Raw genomic sequence first — 9,001 nt, 5'->3', positions numbered from 1 at the left:
ACACTACTTAGGTCAATCTATACGCTATGTGTTTATGTTGTGAGCTTCAGGCCCAAATATTAAGTAAGAAAAATAATATCTTGACTCTCTTATTCAAAAAGTATAAGTGACAGGGAATCACCTAAAAGACAGAGGTCCTGATAAATCTTAATGTATCTATTATATTATATATATTCGAAAATAAGAAGCAATTCAAATATTAAAATGTGCCTAAGAGGGAAACATATCAAATATAATCTAATCCACTAATGAATGGCCCACTTACATGCAATAAGAACCTGGTGAACTTTTAGTGCCTGTCTTGGGAAAAAAAAAGTAAATTCCTTTAAGATTTAGAAATATGCAATAGTAGATACCTCATTTGCCCAAAAGTTCCCTTGCTCTCTTTTCTGCCCATTTGTTACCTTAATCCTCTGAAATATAGTGAACACGTGAACTCACATGTTTAACATAAATATTCCAACAGAAATTAAAGACTTTTATTCTTTATAATGCAAGGCTTTGAGCCTTGGATGAATTAGAGGGGCAAAAAGGGAACTAGAACCACCAGAGCTCAACAAAATCAAGTTGGGTTTGATTGCTTACAGTATGAAGCAATGCTTATACCATGAAGCTTTGCCTATTTTAAACAGAATACATCATAGCTTTATTTCTCTGCTTATATTATATTCTGCTTGCTGAATATCATGTATGATCAAAAATGCATATATTCTTGCTATTTAAGTATAAATTAATCCCGATATAGCTTTACACATGTCTCACTTTCTGTGTACATGAAATTACTATAAAATCTTCCCTAATTTATATTTTGAGAGTCTCAGATGAGTTTTCCCTGGCTCTTGAATAATAGGAGATCATAAAAAGATATAGTGATACATATTATCTAGCAATTTAGGCACTTTCTCCTATGTAAGGAGCTGCTTATTTAAGAGATGCAGCTGCTTGTGAAGTTTGAAGGTCCTGAGTGAGTCTGTCTCACATATCCTCACCTAAGTTTGCCAAGCTACACCAGATGTCAGAGGCATCCCTTGAGAAGATTTGGGCAGTTTCTTAAATCTCTGAAATGCCAGTTAGCTGTACTCTGTGGCTATAGCCACTCTTATCACTCTATTGGTGGATAAGTGTACAGAAGGCACTACAGAATATGTGATACTTCATCCTTAGGAGGAAACTTGGCCACCAACTCCTCTGTCATCAGCTTCCTAGTGAATTCAGTTGAAACATGCCTTTAATATTCCTTTGATTTTCTAGCTTAAGGCCTAAAACTTAAAATCAACTTTTAGAATTAGACAGCTCTAATACTTACCCTGGCATCACCCTCTAGTTCATACTTGTATTTCCAAATAAATAAGGGAAAATTATAGAAAGAAACTGGTAAGAAGACGAGGGCTTCTCAGCTTAAGTGAATAGAGCTCCTTGAGTATGTTACTTCACCAATTATGAAAAGAAATTCTTTCAGAAAAGAATTTAAAAACATGATATCTTTAGAAAGAATGCAAAGTAATGAAGGAAAAGATGTAGGAAAATTAGTGGGGAGAGAGAGAGAGAAGGGCTAGAGCAAGGCAGGATAGAGAAGGAAGGGAAGGGAAGGGGAAGGGAGGAAAGGGAAGGGAAAGGAAAAGAAGGAAGAAAAAGGAAGGGAAAAGAGTAAAGGAAAGGGAAGGGAATGAAAAGGAAGGGAGAGGGGTGGGCATTATATATTAAATATAAACCATTGTTGTTCTCCCCTTGACAAAAACTAAAGTTTCACTTCTGAGGACTGTGGAGATATTGTTTCCTTGATTTTTACTGAGACTCCTTTTTCCTAGGGATTTAGAATGACAGGATTGAAATGGGCAGAAGAAGCTATAGCAAGTCAGTCTTGAATTCTTCCTAGAGGTTAGATTAGACAATATTAACAATTAATACTAATGATTAACTATTTTACTATCATTCATTTTCTAGGAACGACGTGACTACCTGGAAGAGTGGTTAATATACTAAGACTTAGTTAATTATGAATAGAAGGTTTCTTTCTGTTCTACCTATGTAACTTAGGTATCACAGTCCATCTGAGGGCAATGTTCCAAATTTTAAGCATAGTATTTGCTATAGATTGATGTCTTTCCCCCCAAAATTCGTGTTTTGAAATCTTAACCCCTAGTATAATAGTATTAGGAGGTGAGGCTTTTGGAAGGTGATTAAGTCATAAGGGCAAAGCTCTCATGAATGAGATTAGTGCCCTTACAAAGGAGACCTCAGTGCGTTTTCTTGCCCCTTCCACCATGGAAGACACAGTGAGAAGATGGTCAGGCTTTCACCAGACACTAAATCTGCTGGCACCTCAATCTTGGACTTCCCAGCTTCCAGAACTGTTTAAGCCACCCTGTCTATGGCATTTTGTTATAAAAGCCCAAAGAGACTAAGATGGTATCTCAGGGGAAAAATAGACTTGAAAATCTCAAAAAAATAAATTATTAATTTTTAATAATTTAATTAAGAAAAATTATTACAAATCCAAATTGTCATATCAGAAGTGTTTTTTGTTTTCACTATTCATCATGTAATCCAAATTCAATTCCATTAAAAAAAAACCTCCATTATTTAGAACTTTGTGAATAATTACACTTCATGTTTGTTCCCTTCTGAGAATTTAATATGAAGAAAGTTGGTAAAAATCATGAGTGTTTTTTGTTTTTGCCTTAGTAGCAATTTTTAATTTTTTTTTTAGGGTAGCTGTATATAGAGCTTCTTGAGCTCTATTTTTTCCTAATATCCCTCCATGAAATTTTAAAATAGGTATACTGAATATCTGTTTATGAAAAACTTCATGTATATCTATGCTTTGTACGCAAAAAACACAGTAAAAAGATTACATATTTTAATTCAACACATGGTTAAGAGTTACTAGAATAATATTAAGAATGGCAAAATCAAATTTTCAAGTTAAAAGTAAACTTAAAATTTAAAAGGTGGCAGCATTTAACTTAACTTTACAAATGTATTTGCTGAGTAATTTTAATGTAATTTATATGCATATACAAATTGGAATGTATGAAATTACTTATGAAAATTATGCTAATATATAAATACATAACAGTGTAATCACGTTTTAAAATGTTCCAAAATGATTTTTCCAAGCAAAACTAAAAAAAAATTAAATAGTAAGTAAATTTCCAAAAAAATATTTTTAATGCACTTAGCTTTTAATTTTGCTCAAAATGAGAAACAAATGTATTCCTTAACTAACTACAGCATATTCATCCAGATACTGTTGACGTATTTTTGTTTTCAACACCTGGCATAATGAATTATGGATTAAATAAATTTTATAGAATCAAACAATAACATATAAATTATTTCTATTTAATTCTCAAAATCCAAGTCACCCACAAAAACACTGAAGCTCAAACATAAATAATGTCCACAAAGCATCCAATAGTAGTCCATAGCATGTGCAGACCACCTGTCACAATTGTCCATCTGATCACAGTCATATATATGTACTAATGTATCTTTCATAACTCAGTGCCAATGATGCCCATGTCGAACTCAAGAAAACCAAACGAGAGTAAGTTTTAAGGAATATGATTTTGTTGGTGCAGTAAACCTTTGGAGGCTATAACCATGTATAGGTGTTCTTTTGCTTCTTCCCCAGAACCTATTTCCTTCCCTTTTAGAGTTATATTGCCCCTGTTGAGATTTAATACCCTAGAGTCATAGATTTTTTTAAGCTATAAAAATTAAATGGTTCAATTTCCTCAATTGTAAAAAAGAATGGAAATTATGCCAGAAGTTATTATTTTTCTCTGATTGTAAAAACAGAAATTAAACATTTTTGATACTAAGATATTGTCTGCTTTATAAAGATGGTTGCTTAATTCTTCTATATTTTTCTATGTATTTCATTATTTTTCCAGTAAAAGCTGGTAATTTAGCAAAACAAAATTAACATATTATTAGTAATTTAAAATATTTGTTGATATATATATATATATATATATATATATATACATGTAATATGCTAGCACTTAAGCACATTTTAAGACAGTGCCAAGGATGGTACTAATATTCACTGTATTCTTTTCTGCTATGCATTTGCAACACCCTCACATCCACAAACAGGGACAATTTGACTTAAGAATAACCTAATGAAGCTGTAAAAATTATTCACCTTATTTACATTTGACTACATTTGGCAAAATGATAAGTCTGCAAAAATACTTCTGCTTCAAGTCAATGTTGCATGATTGTCTAAAGTAAAAGCACTTATGCACTTGTTTCAGTTACATGTTGAACAAGTTTCTTATTTTAGACAAGGTTTTCATTTAAAAGAATGGCTGGTAGAAAAATTATAGTAATAAAGGCTTAGGCATTTGTCTGATATTTCTTTGAAAATACATAAAGTGAGTTGAAAAATTTGAGAGCACTTTTTGCCAGTGACAAAATTCTAGCTTTCGAATGGAAAGAATGAAATTCTGCCATTTGCAACGACATGGATTGACCTCGAGGGTATTATGCTTAGAGAAATAAGAAAGAGAAAGACAAATGCTGTGTGTTATTACCTATATGTTGAATCTAAAAAATAAGACAAACAAATATAACAAAATTTAAACAGACTCACAGATATAGAGAATAAACTAGTGGTTGCCAGAAGGAAGAGCGGTGGGGGAAGGGGCAAAATAGATGAAGGGGATTAAGAAGTACAAACTACTAGGTATAGAATAAGTGTTACAAGATGTAATGTACAGCACAGGGAAAATAGTCAGCATTTTATAATAACTTTTTATGAAGTATAGTCTATAAAAATATCAAATTAATATATTGCACATCTGAGAGTAATGTAAACTTGTAAGTCAACTATATTTCAATTTTAAAAAGTTTATTAGGTGCTGCAGATTTCATTGAAAAAAACATTTTTCAAGTTTTGTTGGAGTATCATAATTGTCTGGAATGCTATTAAAATATGCCTCTTTTTTTCTAGCTACATGTCTTTGTAAGACTGTGTATTCTTCACATATTTTAAAGGAAATTGCATACAAAAATTGATTATGAGAATTCAACTTTGTTCTACTAATCCACATATTAAAGTGGTTTACAGTATTCTAAAACAAAGTCACTCTTCTCACTATATTTTTGAAAATACTGTGGGGAAAATTTTTCATAAAATTATGTATGATAAGTGACAACTTATCCTTTCCTTCAATGTTTTATTACTTGAATTTAAATGAATTGATAAATGCACATTCAACAAATTTCTTGGTTTTAATATCTAATGCAATATATACCTATAGATTTTACACATATAAAGAAAAGTTCTTTGGGGTCCTCAATAATTTTTTAGAGTGTAATGTGACTCTGAGACCAAAAATTTTGAGAACTAGACAAATTCAGCAACTAAAGTTCCTGATGAGAGTGATGTCAGCAAGATGACAGAATAAGCAGTTTTCAACTATAGTCTGAGGGGTCACAGTCAGACCAGCTAGCAACTATCCATAGACAAGATGCCTATGTGAAAATCCCAGAAACCAAGAGTGAAGCTTAAGTACACCCTTGGACCACAAAAATGAGAAAACCACATTAGAGGGCTAAGAGGAGCAGTTTCACTTTGATCAAATTTCCCCTCCCCAAGGCTGACACACTGCTACACTGAAAGGATCCCCTGTGCCTATAGTTTTTCCAGGGGGAAAATAGAGAAAAAAGTGGACTTCCAGCTCCCTATCATTACCAAATACTTCCTGTGAGGTTCACTTACATCTTGCCTAACAGGGATCACTGGGGAAATCAGTGGAGCTAGATCACTAGGGATCAGCTACTGATGAAGAGGGGCAGCTCACAGCAACCAGCATGCATATCTCACTGGACTACATTTCTGCTTACAGCAGTTCCCAAGTAGAAAGCCTAGCCAATGACTCTACTGATCTTAAGAGCTGAGCCAGTGGCCCCATGTGGCCAAGTAGTATGGTTGACAGCTCTACCTAATTTTGGACCCTAGTCATTGAGATCTTCCAACTGTGGAACAAATCCTACTGCCTGCTAGACAGGGAAGCAAGTCAACAGCCATGTACAAATTGCTGAGCATAGCCTCTAGCCCGTCGTGAGCAGGGATCCCATCAGTGACCATGGCACAATCCCAGAGTCCATTCTATAAACCTGTACAGGCAGAGAGCCAAGCCAGCAGCCCCACCCAAATTTGTAGCATAACTTCTGTCCCCACCTTACCAGGGATCCTAAACAGTGACCTCCAGTGAAGCTGGACAGTCTCAGAGCACAGCATACTGTACTTTCCAGGTACAGAGCATGGTTGCTGGTCCTGCTTAATTGCTGAACACAGTCTATGACCTTGCCTAGGCAGGGATCCCTGTCAGAGACTCTACTCAATCACAGATAGTAGCCTGCAGTCCCCCAAACGAAGGAGCCCAAATAGCAAGAGGAGAGCATAGCCTTCAGCCCCAACCAAATAGCAGAAAAAGCTGTTGGCTGTTCCTGAACAGGCTGTCTGGCCAGTGATCTATCCACTATTTGAGCCCATCCCATGGTCTTGGCCAACTTCAAGGCACAACCTCTGTTCCTACCTGATCACAGAGCATAGCCTGATAATCCATCCAGTCACAAAGTCTTGCCTTCATGCTGCATGAATGCAGATTCCATCCATCACTACCATCAAGATAGGGTCAAAAGCTTGGGAGCCACCAAAGTAAGGGTGATTGCAGAGCCCAGTCTGTAGCCCTGCCCAATTGCAGAGTCCAACTACAGACACTGCCCTGCCTAGGAACACAGACTGTGATACTGCATACCAGAGGTGATTATGAAGCCTGGCAAGTGATGCCACAAGACTGTGGACCTCAACCAAAAGCCCCATCTAATCATGAAGTACAGCTAGCAGGCCAAATTGGATAAGGACCATAGCCAGCAAGCCAACCCAAATATGGAACCCAGCCAGCAGTCCCCAATCAGATCACACTGAACAAGAGATCACAACAGAACATGATTTGCTGCAGATGCTATCAGTTGACCCATCCAGAATCCCAAGCTATGTTAATGGATGAAAGTCTTTCTTTGCTGAAACAAACCTGTAAATACTAAAAGAGGAGGTTACTTCCTCAAATGTGTGGATAACAAAGCAAGTATACAAAGTCCACGAAGAATCAAGTAAACATGACATTTCCAAAGGAAACTAATAAAGCTACAACTAATAAACCTGACCCTAAAGAAATGGAGATCTATGAACTGACAAAGAATTCAGAATAATCCTCTTAAGTTCAGTAAGCCACAAGAAAATGCAGAGACACCTAAAGAAAATTAGGGGGAAAAATGTATGAACAAAATAAAAAGTATGGCAGAGAGATAAAAACCAAAAAAGCCCCAGAAATCCTAGAGCTGAAGAATGATTGAACTAAAGAATTCAATAGAGAGCTTCAACAGACTCATCCATGCAGAAGAAAGAATCCGTGAAATTGCAGACAAGTAATTTGAAATTGTCCAGTCAGGGCAGTGAGAAAAAAAAGAAGAAGAATGAAAAAGAGGGAAAAAATCTAATGGGACTTATAGGAAAACATGAAGTAAAACAACGTATGACTTATATGAATTAGGAATCCCATAAAGAGAAGAAAGAGAGAAAGGGACAGGAAGTCTATTTCAAGAAATAATGTCTGAAAACTTCTAAACATGGGGAGAAAAACAGACAACCAGATTCATGAGACTGCAAGGACCCCAAATATATTGAATCCCCAAAGGGATAGAATGGGGTACATAGAGCTAAATTTTCAAAAATCAAAGACAAAGAGAATTTTCAAAAGTCAAAAACAAAGCAACAAGAGAAAAGAGACTTGCCTCATACAAGTGAAATCACATAAGATAGTAGATTTCTCAGCAGAAACTTGGAAGTCCAGGAAAGAGTGGAATGATATATTCAGAATATTGGGAAAAAAATCTGTCAATGAAGAATGCTAGCCTGGCAGAGATTTCTTACATAAATAAAGAAGTAATAAATCCTTTCTCAGACAAAAAAGCTTAGGGAGTTTATCACCATTAACCTGTCTTACAAGAAATTCTAATGAGAGTTTTTCAAATTGACATGAAAGGACACTAAATAACCATATATATATATATATATATATATATATACACATACATATATATATGAATATGTAAAACTCACTGCTATATGTAAATATATAAAATGAGTCCCTAATATTGTAATAGTTGTGCCTCAATAACTTTCAACTCCAGTTTAAAAGTTAAAAAATGAATATATTAAAAATAACTATAACTACAATAATTTGTAACTGTATTCCAATGCAATAAAAATGTAAACTGTAACATCAATAATCTAAAATGTGAGAGGGGGAGAGGTATAAAATTTCTGCATGCTATTGAGCTAAAATTGTTATAGGAAAACTTTTGCTTTAAGGACACAGAAGAGTGAAAATTAAAGGATGGAAAAGATATTCCAAGTAAACAAATACTAACAAACTGAAAAGGGAAATAAACAGCATTTCAATGATGGTAATTATTTAATACCTGAATCTCAACAATGGATAAATCATCCAGGCAGAAAATCTATTATGAAAGAGTAGATTTCAAAAATACTATTGAACTAATGGACTTAACTGATTTTATATATATATATATATATATATATATATATATATATATATAAAACATTCCATCTAATAACACCAAACACATTCTCTCAAGCATGCAAGAAACATTGTTCAAGATAGACCATATGTTAGGCAACACAACAGTCTTAACAAATTCAAGAATTTTGAAATTATATCAAGTACATTTTTGACCATAATGGTATGAATTAGAAATTAATAAAAGGAAAAAACTTGGAAAATTTTGGAAATTAAACAACATAGTCCGGAACAGCTAATGAACCAACAAAGAAATCAAAAAGGAAATCAAAAATATCTTGAAACAAACGAAAATGGAAATACAAAAATGGCAATACAATATACCAAAATGCATGGGATGTAGCAAAAGCAGTTAAGAGGAAAGTTTATAGCTATAAATG

Source organism: Stenella coeruleoalba (genome assembly GCF_951394435.1).
Source record: "Stenella coeruleoalba genome assembly, chromosome: 18".
Taxonomy (NCBI): Eukaryota; Metazoa; Chordata; class Mammalia; order Artiodactyla; family Delphinidae; genus Stenella; species Stenella coeruleoalba.
Note: the sequence above shows the minus strand (reverse complement) of the source record.